Genomic DNA, 11,582 nt, shown 5'->3' with positions numbered 1-11,582 from the left:
GTCTTACATGAGCATAACAAATAGATGATCCCTATGATGGGGGAGTCACCACTTTTATCAAGCCACAAGTGACTTTTCAAAAAGCTATGTTTCTACTCAAGGAAATATGTATGGTGAGTATCTTGGGAGCAAAACCATCTATGCTCTTGCACTAAATTATATCGCAAATATCCTCAATCAATAGAACGGGTGGGCTACTACTTAAAGGTGTTTAGTCATGTTAGATGTTTTTGGACATAAGTTCATTCTGCAGTGACTCACTTAAGAGCCTTGTAACTAGTGGTGGGGCCCATTTGTCTTTTCGGCCAGTTACACTATAGGAATAGCTATACCCAAGGCTACAGCTTTCGCTCTCACCTGATTTCTATAGCGGCTCGAAGGATTTACCGCTCAAGGTCGTTCCCAAGAGTATCGATCCCTTGGCAAGCCTCTCTTAAAAAGATAAAATTTTGAGTGTTACTAACACTTTTCTCTTGCACCTAGGACCATGAAAGCTAAGGGAGAGGATAGTGTGTGTTAGAGGTAGGACCACTCGACCAACTTTTTGCACAAGCGTGCCAAACGTGAAAAACACTTGTTCTTTTTAATCTACCATTGCAATGTGATCTAACTATTTTGGAGATGTTGCTCCAACAATCATGATGTTCTTTTTAACTTCAAAGGCAATATGTTGTAATCTAGGAATGGGAAGTCCTGGTCAACTTAACAAAAAGCACGTTTTTGCTTGAAGTAAATCGCTTGCAAGAATTAGAACAAGTGGATTGTAAGTTTTTAATTGCACCAAAATTTGAAGTGTGGCTTGTAAATTCTTTAGTTTGATACAAGGAAATCAAATTGTTGATTTTAAGCCCCTAAAATAAAATGAGTCCTAACTTGCAATGAAAGCAAATGTTTGTTTTCATTCAGTTTTAATGCACCAAAGACAAGTGACCCTAACTAGAAAACAAGGAAAATTTGTTTTTGTTCAAGTTTTAAAAGCATCAAAAAGACAAGTTTGTGATTTTTTTATGGTGAGTTTTAAACCTGCACAAACAACAAATTGTTAGTAAAATCTATGTCCAAGGGGGGCTTCCACAAGCCTAAAATTTTCAATCTTTTTGGTTACAAGGTGATTTTTACGACATTCTGTTACAATAGTGCTAGTCTGTGTTTGAACAGAAGTGCTATTTAACACAAACACGCTTAAAGTAAAGTCTGAAATAATTTTGGCAGCACTTCATTGCAATATTCATGGATACCGAAAACAAGATCCCAACACTCTCATTTATAGCCTTTGAAGCTCCAAATTCAAATTCAATTTCAACTCCCTCCAAATTTTCATGAAATGAAGTCAAATGCCAACTTGGATGCCCAAAGCAATATAATATTTGCCTTTATTTTAAATCATATATTCCTCCAAAAGGGATGCCAAAATCAACTATTGCTTGGACACTTTAAAGCTTATAATTTTTAAATGAAATATCTCCAAAATGGACGCCCACCTTATGTCTTGAAAATGATACTTTACAAAAAATGTCAATAAAGTGCATTATGGCGTCCAAAGTAAATAAGTGAATTATTTCATAAAATTAACTTTTTTTCTTCCTAAGACGTCCATCTTGCCTTATTAATAATTCACTTATAAAATATTTTTCCTCAACCATGAATTCACCGAACATAAGCTCAAACTTGTCAAAATAGCTCCAAAAATGTTGGAAGAGCAATTGCTCAAATTGACCTACCGAAAATAGCCATCTGAACAGACTTGTTGAAACCCTGCTAAAAATAGTACTTCCTAAAAATAGCATACTGCTAAAAATAGTAAGTGTGTCCAAATGCATTTTAACCATATTTTGAGCAATCGTCGCAACTTACTAAAAATAGTAAGTCTGAAAAAGTCTTCAGATTCATTTGCATGTCACATCATCGCGAAGCTCTCTAAAAACCCAGAAAAATGACCCATCCTCGCCCCCCACTTGCTAAAAATAGTAAGTTTACCAAACTCCACTGATTGCTATGCATGTACCATCATTGCGAATCTTTCTAAAAACCCAGAAGGAATCCAGAATCAAAACTGTAAAACTCCAACGTGCAAGCCACCAAAAATACCAAAACATCCTTCTAGAAAATAAGAAACCCTAATTCTACCTCTAACTAACCAACGGGTCTCAGAATTGACCAACAATCCCCAAAACAAACTAGAGTAGAAAAGGGGACATTACATAGCAGAAGGAATTAGGACAAGTGTAAGTGGAAATGTTTATTATATAAAGGACATAATTTAGATGTTTATCTAAGTTAGAGCAATGAATGTTGGTTATGGCATAAGAGGATGGGACATGTTAACTTTGATAACATGATGAAGATTACTAACTTTAAGGCAATAAGAGATTTAACAAAGATTATCAAGCCTATTGACACTATGTAGGGAATGCCAGTTAGGGAAATAGACAAAGAGAAGTTTCAAGAACAAGGAGTATTCTACATCATATCCATTGGAGCTATTCATACATATTTGTGTGGCCCTAAAAGGATAAGTGGACTTAATGGACAAGATAATTTTTCTAGGATGAAATGGGTTACATTTTTTAGAGAAAAATCTGAAGCTTTTGAAAGATTTAAAGTTTTCAAGTAAATGACCAGTAGAAATTCAATTTGATGCTAGAATCAAGTGTTGGAGATCTAATAGAGGTGAAGAATTTACTTCAAATGAATTTGACATTTTTTTGTGAGAAATATGGTATTAAGAGACATATTTCTTCTCTAAGAACTCCTCAACAGAATGGTGTGGTAGAAAGGAAGAATAGGATTGTTATTGAGATGGATAGAACAATGATGAATGATACTAACTTTGCTAATGTGTACTGGAAATAAATTGTGCATACTGTTGTTTACATTCTTAACATGGTTTAGATAAGAATAAATCATACTAAGACACCTTATGAATTGTGGTATGGAAGACCGCCTATTGTGAAATATTTCAAAATCTTTAAGAGTAAGTGCTATATTAGGAGAGATCAAAATGACCTCAGAAATTTTGATACCAGAGCAGATGAAGGAATATTTTTGGGATATGTTGTGAATAGTAAATCCTACCGGTGTTACAATAAAAGATTAAACAAGATAGTGGAGAGTACAAATGTGAAGTATGTGAGGTATGGTATCAGATTGCTCTTGAACCTATTCAAGAGACTAAATTTGACATCATTCCTGTTGTTGTAGAAGAAAAGATAGATTTGGAAGGAAATGATGAAGAAAAATCAGATGAAACAAAATAAGATAAAGAAGAACCGAAGCAAGCAATCAAGACCCTAAAATATGTACAAATTAATCATTTAGAATATCATTAATTTGGAGACATGAATAAAAGAGTTCAGAAAAGAAGAACTGTTACAGAGGTAAATGAGCAAACTAATTGTTTCTTTCTTTCACTCATTGAACGTAAATCAAATGAAAAAGCGAGCAAAGAAGAACCTTGGGTAAAAGCAATGGAAGAAGAATTGAATCATATACAAAAGAATCAAACTTGGGAACTAGTACCTAGACCAATGGACAAAAATGTGATAGGAACTAAGTGGGTGTTCTAGAAGAAACTAAATGAACAAGGACAATTCACAAGGAACAAGGCAAGATTGGTATGTAAAGGCTATTCTTAGGTAGAAGACATTGATTTTGAAAAAAAAAATTCTTTAGTTTCTAGGATGGAAGCTATTAGAATGCTTCTTTCTTTTTTTCCCTACAAGAACTTCAAAGTATATTAGATGGATGTTACATCAACATTTATGAATGGAGAACTGGAAGAAGAAATATACATTGAACAACCAGATGGATTTATTTGTAGCTATGTTTAGATATTAACTTCTTTTTAGGGCTCTTTTATCAAATCCATTGTGAAATGAAATTATTTATGGAATGGAGGAGAGGAAACATGATTAGGTTAGGCCATGCAGCATTTATTATAACAAATGAACTATGATGGCATAGTGGAAGCTCCCATTGGCCTTATTTAAAAACCTTTCTACACATCTAGTCAAGGAAATAGTTTTTCTATAATATTGACACAAAATTGTTACATTTCTCTTAATATTATGTGAAGTGCATTTCTATACATTCTGGTAATGATCTAGAACGGTGACAGAAAACATATGAATGCAAAAAAAAACTCTAACAATGAACATTGGTATTCTCCATAAATAAATCAGACCTTGTGAAATAGTAATATCTATATTTAAGTCTCTCATACTTGCCTAATAGATTTTCATGTCGAAGATGTCTCTTATTTGAGATGGATGAGCTATTTTTAAAATCAATGGTTGAAAGTTTAACAGAACATTACAAGATGATTCAAAAGACCCGAATCATTTGATTTTCACTGCTTTAATCATATTTTTTTGTCATGTACGCAAAAGAGATGACATTAACAAAATAACATTATTGTCATCTTTCATTGACTTAAATAATACAAGACAAAGTGCAATAAAAATGTGATGTATTAAAAATTTTGTATGACACGATGTGCATTAACCACAAGCTCCCTCAAATGAATCTATATCAAGTACATGTCAAGTAATTTTAAATGTTGTAACCAATTATTGTACCGTGTTGAGTTAAAATCACACACAAATAATTACGTAGTTGTGAAGTCAATGGAATATCCCATGTTCGACAAAGCATATCTCGAGTGGCCCTTTATCTACTCTATTTAGCATACATCTAATTAAAATAACTATATTAAAATAATTCTCTAAATATCAGAAGCAAATGATGCAAACATTATCTTTAATACTTATAAAACAAATTGGTGGCATTCCATGTTCTTTCGTGGAGGTTGAGTTTAGTGTACTATGGTATTGTGTGTAAACTTTTATTTTCATTACAATATTTTATAATCTATATTACATATCATTTATTAAATTATAATTGATGCCCTGCAAAATGGACAATGTTAGTCTAAGAGAAACAACACAAAACACACAAGAAAATCGTTAATGTTATTCAATCAAAGACTAATCTAAGCAGGCATATCAAGAGAGACACTAAAATCATGCTAATATATCTAACTAATGAAACAAAGATAATGAGCCATCTCCAAATGCCTCTTAGCATGTTCTTAGCTCCTTCTCCCTTGTTCCTCTCCTCTCCAAGTTCCAAAATAGTGTAGCTCTCAGCAGCTTTTTGCACTATGGATGCTTATGGAGGATTGAGATTGAAATATTGCTCTAAATGTAAATAAAGAAGCAAATGTTAAGCTATTGATACTAAAATGATTTATTTTAACCAAAATGACAATATATGAGTTAATTATGCTAAAATGCTCTCTTAAAATGCCTATAGGTTAAATGCATACAAGTTTTCAGGATCTGGATTGTAGTCACATAAATCTGTCCACTTAATTAAATGAATACTTAGTATTTATTTGATTATTTAACCATCAATTAATAATTAATTAAATTAATATTTAATTAATTCATCTTAACCCTCTTCTCCTATTAATTAAATAAATTATTCAATTTATTTGATTTAATTCACTTAACCAAATTCAGACCATTAATTAAATAAATAAATCATATTTATTTAATTAAATCTTCTCTCACATTTAAATAAATTAATATTTATTTAAAACCCCCAAAATCCCACCTCTCACATTTAAATAAATAAATCATTTATTTAAAATCACCTTTATCCTCCACCCACTTGCATTTTCCTACAAAAGCAAGTTGCACAACTATTTTAAATAAATTATTTATTTAAAATCCTATTTATCCTCACCCACTTGAAACCTTTAATGGTTTCCCTTAAAGTAGTCAAACTTGATGGCTTTAAAGTCTTCAAACTTGATGGCTTCCTTCTATAGTCTTCTTAAGACTTTAATGGTTTTCCTTAAAGTCTTCAAGCCTTTAATGGTTTCCCTCAAAGTCTTCAAGCATTTTAATGCTTTATCTTCATTTTTCTCATTTAAATAAATTAATATTTATTTGAATATTTATCCAAATGCAAATTACACCATTTAATTGAAATAAATGATTTTATTTTAATTGAAAATACCAAAATTTCTCCCACTTGCATTTTCCTACAAAATCCACTTGTATGCCTAAACCCCTTCTAAATTCTTCTAAACCCTTCCTAATTAGCCTAAATTCATCCCTTAAATATTGTCACATTCCTAAGCAAATTGGAGTCACTTCTCAAAGACTCCAAAGTCTTTGAAAAGCAATTAATGTTTTGTGTGTTCAACAAATTAACCCTCAAAGTCTTGGATAACCTTTGAAAGCTTCCAACCTTCAACCACTAAATGGCTCAAAGTCTTTGATAACCATTGAAGGCTTTCAACCTTCAACCACTTAATCCCCAAAGTCTCCAATAACCATTAATGGTTACCTCAAACCCTCCCACATGGTTAAAACATTTGTTTTGACTCAACCTCTACCCAACCCAAAGGTCTCATCAGGCCATTAATGCTTTGACCATGATTATCTCTTAAACATTTGCACAAAGGTTTATCCTTGGATTAACTCTTAATACAATGGGTAATCTTAATTTAGACTTGACCCTTACCTTCTAGATAACCATGAGGTCTTCTCAGGCCTTTAATGCCTCCAACCTCTTCTCTCAACCCAATCCTATGTTGAAACTTGTCACCATTTTATTGGTGCCAATTATGCACATGGATCCCCAACTTTCAATCCTAACCCTTGTTAAGATTGCTCAATCTTAACCCTTCATTTCCCTATTTCTTCTATAAATAGAACCCTTCTCCTCAAGCAAAAGGAGAAGCATTTTAGAGTATTGTTGTTATACTGGCATTAGCATAGAGCTTTTTCATAGCATCACTATCTACTCTAGCATAGTATTTAGCTTTTCATTTCATATTTGAAGCTTAGTATTAAATCTCAATCCTCCATAAGCATCCATAGTGCAAAAAGCTGCTGAGAGCTACACTCATTTGGGACTTGGAGAGGAGAGGAACAAGGGAGGAGCAACTATGAGCATCTTGATTAGCTATTTCATTTTATGTTTATATGCTTTCTATTTCATGCTTAATATCTCTCTTGATATGCCTGTTTAGGATAATCTTTTGTTGCTAACACTAACGCTTGTTTCTTGTGCTCTTGTGTGTGTTGCCATCAAACAGATTTTCTAATCCTTTTTGCAGAGCATCATGGATTATGAAGAAATGAGCTCTATTTATAGAGAAAATGGAGCAATGGATGGTTGAGATTGAGTAATCTCAACAAGGGTCAGGATTGAATGATTTCAAATCCATGTGAGGGCTTTCAACCCAATCCCAGGATGACAAGTGTCAATGTGAGATAAGTTGAGAGGGGAGAGAATAAGCATTAAATGCTTGATATGACCTTGGGAGTTAAAGTCAAGGTTGGTTGAATGAATAAACTCTTTATTCAAAGAGTAAAGCTTTTATCCAATGGATAAACTCTTGTGCAAATGTGAAATGGATGAATATGGTCAAAACAATAAATGTTTGGGGAGACAAGTTTGAAATAACCATAAATGGTTATCTAAGAGCCATAAATGGTCATGTAAGAGCCATTAGTGGTCTTGGAAGACTTTGGGGGTTAATTTGTTGAACACACAAAGCATTAAATGTTTTTCAAAGACTTTGGAGTCTTTGAGAAGTGACTCCATTTTGCTTAGGAATGTCACAATAATTAGGGGATGGATTAGGCTAATTGGGAAGGGGTTAGAAGAATCTAGAAGACGATTAGATTTTGCAAGTGGATTTGGTGGGTGAGGGAAAATGGGATTTTATTAAAAATAAAAATTCATTTATTTCAATAAATGTGTGCAAGTTGCATTTGTAGGAAAATGCAAGTGGAGGGGGGGGGTAATGATTTAAATAAATGTTTTTATTTAATTTATTTAAAAGAGGAATAGGGGGATTTAATTAAATAAATAGATTTTATTTATTTAATTGATTGGAATTTGATTTAATGAATTAATTAAAATAAATTGAATAATTTATTTTAATTAATAGAAGAATGTTTGGGGATGAATTAATTAAATATTAATTTAATTAACTGGTGGCTAGTGCATTTTTAATCAAATAAATATCGAATATTTTTTTAATTAAGCTGGATAGATTTGTGTGACTACAATAATATTTAGCTTGATGTTAAGTAATCTTAAAATTATTCATTATATTTATATTTAAATGAGATAATATATAATGAATATAATGAATATAAATTATTTATTTATTTATATTAAATATTATAAAATACATATTAAATACTATATATTTAAATTGTATGTTATATAATGTATAAATAATGCATTATGTATATTATATTATTTATTATATTTATATTTATATACTATATAAAATATGAATAATAAAATAACATTATATATATTTATAATTCCCCATGAATGTTGTCATTATTCTGATGAAAGGTTAACTTGAAGCAACTAGAATTCCCAACTATTGTTCCCTACCATCCGAGGATTATAAGCACCTGTATATGGTGAAAATGGATAACAATAATTACAATATTGAAAGACTAAATGAATTCAACCACAAAACCCTAGCCTAACAACAACAAGGATCCGCCATAACATATGAAGATTACCTAAGACAATGCAAATCAAATGAAATCACAAAGATTATACCATCACAATGTCCCATAGGGTTTTGATCTCCATTCTTCCTATCTCCATTGATCTTGCTTGATATATTTACTCTCAGATTTTATGTGCACAAGAGTTCAACAAAGAACGGAATGTGGTTGCAAGTAGGATCGCCTATGTTCAAAAGTGTAGTGTAGTCAAATGCGTAATTGAGTTAGGGTTAGATAATGAAGGAAGCATCTCCTTATATAGAAGACACTATATGAAATGGAGGGATAAGATTGAGAGGTGTAAAAGGAGGTCGGCTATGATTAGAGGGTAGGTAAAAGAAATAATAAAATAATGAAAGGGGTAGGTAATATATGAATTAAGAGATGAATGACATGTGTCATGGGTAGAAAAGGTTAATGAATTAATTAAATAAATAAAGATTTATTTAATTAATAGAGGAAGTGGGATCAATTAAATAAATAAGATATTCACTTAATTTAGGAAAAAGGATAATTTAAATAAATAAATGTATTTATTTAAATGAGAAATAAGGCTAGAAGAGGATAAATGAATTAATTAAATAAATAAATATTTATTTAATTAATAGAAGAATTAGGCTTAGATAATTAAATAAATAAAATATTTATTTAATTAGACATGACAATTTTAGGGGTCTACATTTTGCCCCTCTTTGAGACAATGCGGCTTGTCGCGTTGTTTCAAAGAAGATAAAATGAACTGATACAGAGTTGCCCCAAGATGGGAATGATATGCCCCCTTGAGAGATTGGATGAAAAAAATGTCTGAAAAGATCACAGATAATCTCTCGATAAGAAAGATGGGATAGAATGGACTGACCGGATAAAGTGACAGAGTCACGGGATAATGAAGACTGACTCGGGAAACGAGGGCTAGGGCAGTCTATATGATAGACCACAAGGGAAATACATCCTTGTTGTCATCTAAACCTCCAAGAGATCAGAGTGCAGAGCGAGATAGAGCAGCAGCAGTCAGCAGTGATGGCAATGGCTCACAGATTCGATCGTGTTCACCAATTTCAGAGGCCAGCAGAGGCAGGAGAGCCAGTAAGTACCACAAAACCTCCTTGTACTTTGATGCATTAATTGTTGTCATTAATGCATGCTAGGTAGAGTAATAAATGCGCGTTTATGTCAAGAAAGCGCGTTTGTGTCCAAAAATGTGAATTTTGGTCTTCTAGGTCAAATCGGCAGTTCTATGATGAACATACGCTATCGATTGGATAAGCTACTAAGAGGATACACTCAAGCAGGTCCTCTAGAGAAGACTAGGATAGGTCGAGGCACTTTGTGATGAACAGTGAGTACCAAGACATAGTACTTTGTGATGAACAGGGAGTACCTAATGCGAGCAGCACTTTGTGATGAACAGGGAGTGCAAATGTGAGCAGCACTTTGTGATAAACAGGGAGTGCAAAACACGTAGTACTTTGTGATGAACAGGGAGTACCACTAGGATAAAAAGCAACACTTTGTGATGAACAGTGAGTGTCACTAGGATAGAGTACCATATGCACTTAGATAAAAAGTAGCATTTTGTGATGAACAGTGAATGCCACTATGACTGACATGATTGATTTGCTTGACTGCAGGAGTATTTGCCTATGTTGGAGTCATGGGAGAGATTCCCATCGACTCAGAGGTTGCGACCTGAGCTGACATTTGAGGACCGAGCTGCGATTGAGGCTATGGGTCTGAGACATATTCTGTATGTGCCTGAGTTTCGGGCGAACATGGGACTGCTGACTGCACTGCCGGAGAGGTGGCACTCCGAGACTTGCACATTTGATTTGTCGATGGGTGAGATGACAGTCACCCTAGAGGATGTATATAGGATCCTAAGGATACTGATCAATGGGGAGCTGATTCCCTACGATCGAGATGGAGACCAGGAGGCCCTGAGATGACTATTCCGGGACCCAGGATTGGAGATGAGGGCAGGGCATGTGGCATGGGATACCATGACACAGACAGGATTGGCACTACCGGCAGTATTGGCAGGAGTTATCAATGGATCCCTCTGTTCGGATAGGGCGACACGAGGGTTGGTTGTGGGCTGGGGAGGTGCATTGGAGACACTGGTGGCACAGCACACCAGATATGCCTGGGGACCGTGCATGTTGGCGCACTTGTATTATGAGCTACATCAGTTTGTATACCATGGGTCAGTGGGATTGGGTTGCGGGGTCACATTGTTACAGGTGTGGGCCTATGAGCATCTACCAGTGACACATCCGATACACTTCAGGGGTAGAGGTCACAGATGCAGTTTTGTGCATTTGTACGACATGATCACCTCGCAGCCACGGATTGGCAGGTTGGAGCACTGGCGGCGGGTTATAGATGACATTGACATGGTTATATGGAGGTCGTACCTAGGATGTGAGCAGTGGGAGGATGATGCAGTAGAGCTGCCTTACACCTTCCGGAGCAGGTATCTGATTGGGCAGACGCCCTATGTATTGGAGAGGCAGCTAGTGGACAGGGTGGGCAGGCAGTTCAGCAGGATCCAGCGGATGCCACGGGGTTCAGGCATGTATGCACGGACTGTCAAGGATTAGGCACAGTTTGGGCTATTACTATCATATGATCAGGCTGTTACACAGCTAGTAGAGATGATGCCCCTACCCTGGGACATATGGCCAGAGATCAAGGATGTCGTCATGGATGCAGAGTACATAGCATATTGGGCCAAGCATCCATTCCCATGCCTGACGGATCTAGGAGAGCTACTAGATGGAGACGATGGTGGGGATGGCGATGATGATGGAGATGATGGGGGTAGAGGTCGACGGAGGAGGAGGGGGGCAGTTGGAGAGAGGAGGGTGGCGCCATGGAGGGAGGGTGGTGCCATGGACAGGCAGGCTCGGGTGGTGAGGGGTCACGGTGGATTATCGCTACAGGTGCCAGCAGCATAGGGTCCCAGACAGGTGCAGGTACAGGGATAGGCACAGGTACTGCCACCAGCATAGGCACAGGCACAGGGGC

Source organism: Cryptomeria japonica, chromosome 1 (assembly GCF_030272615.1).
Source record: "Cryptomeria japonica chromosome 1, Sugi_1.0, whole genome shotgun sequence".
Taxonomy (NCBI): Eukaryota; Viridiplantae; Streptophyta; class Pinopsida; order Cupressales; family Cupressaceae; genus Cryptomeria; species Cryptomeria japonica.
This window is presented reverse-complemented; position numbering follows the sequence as displayed.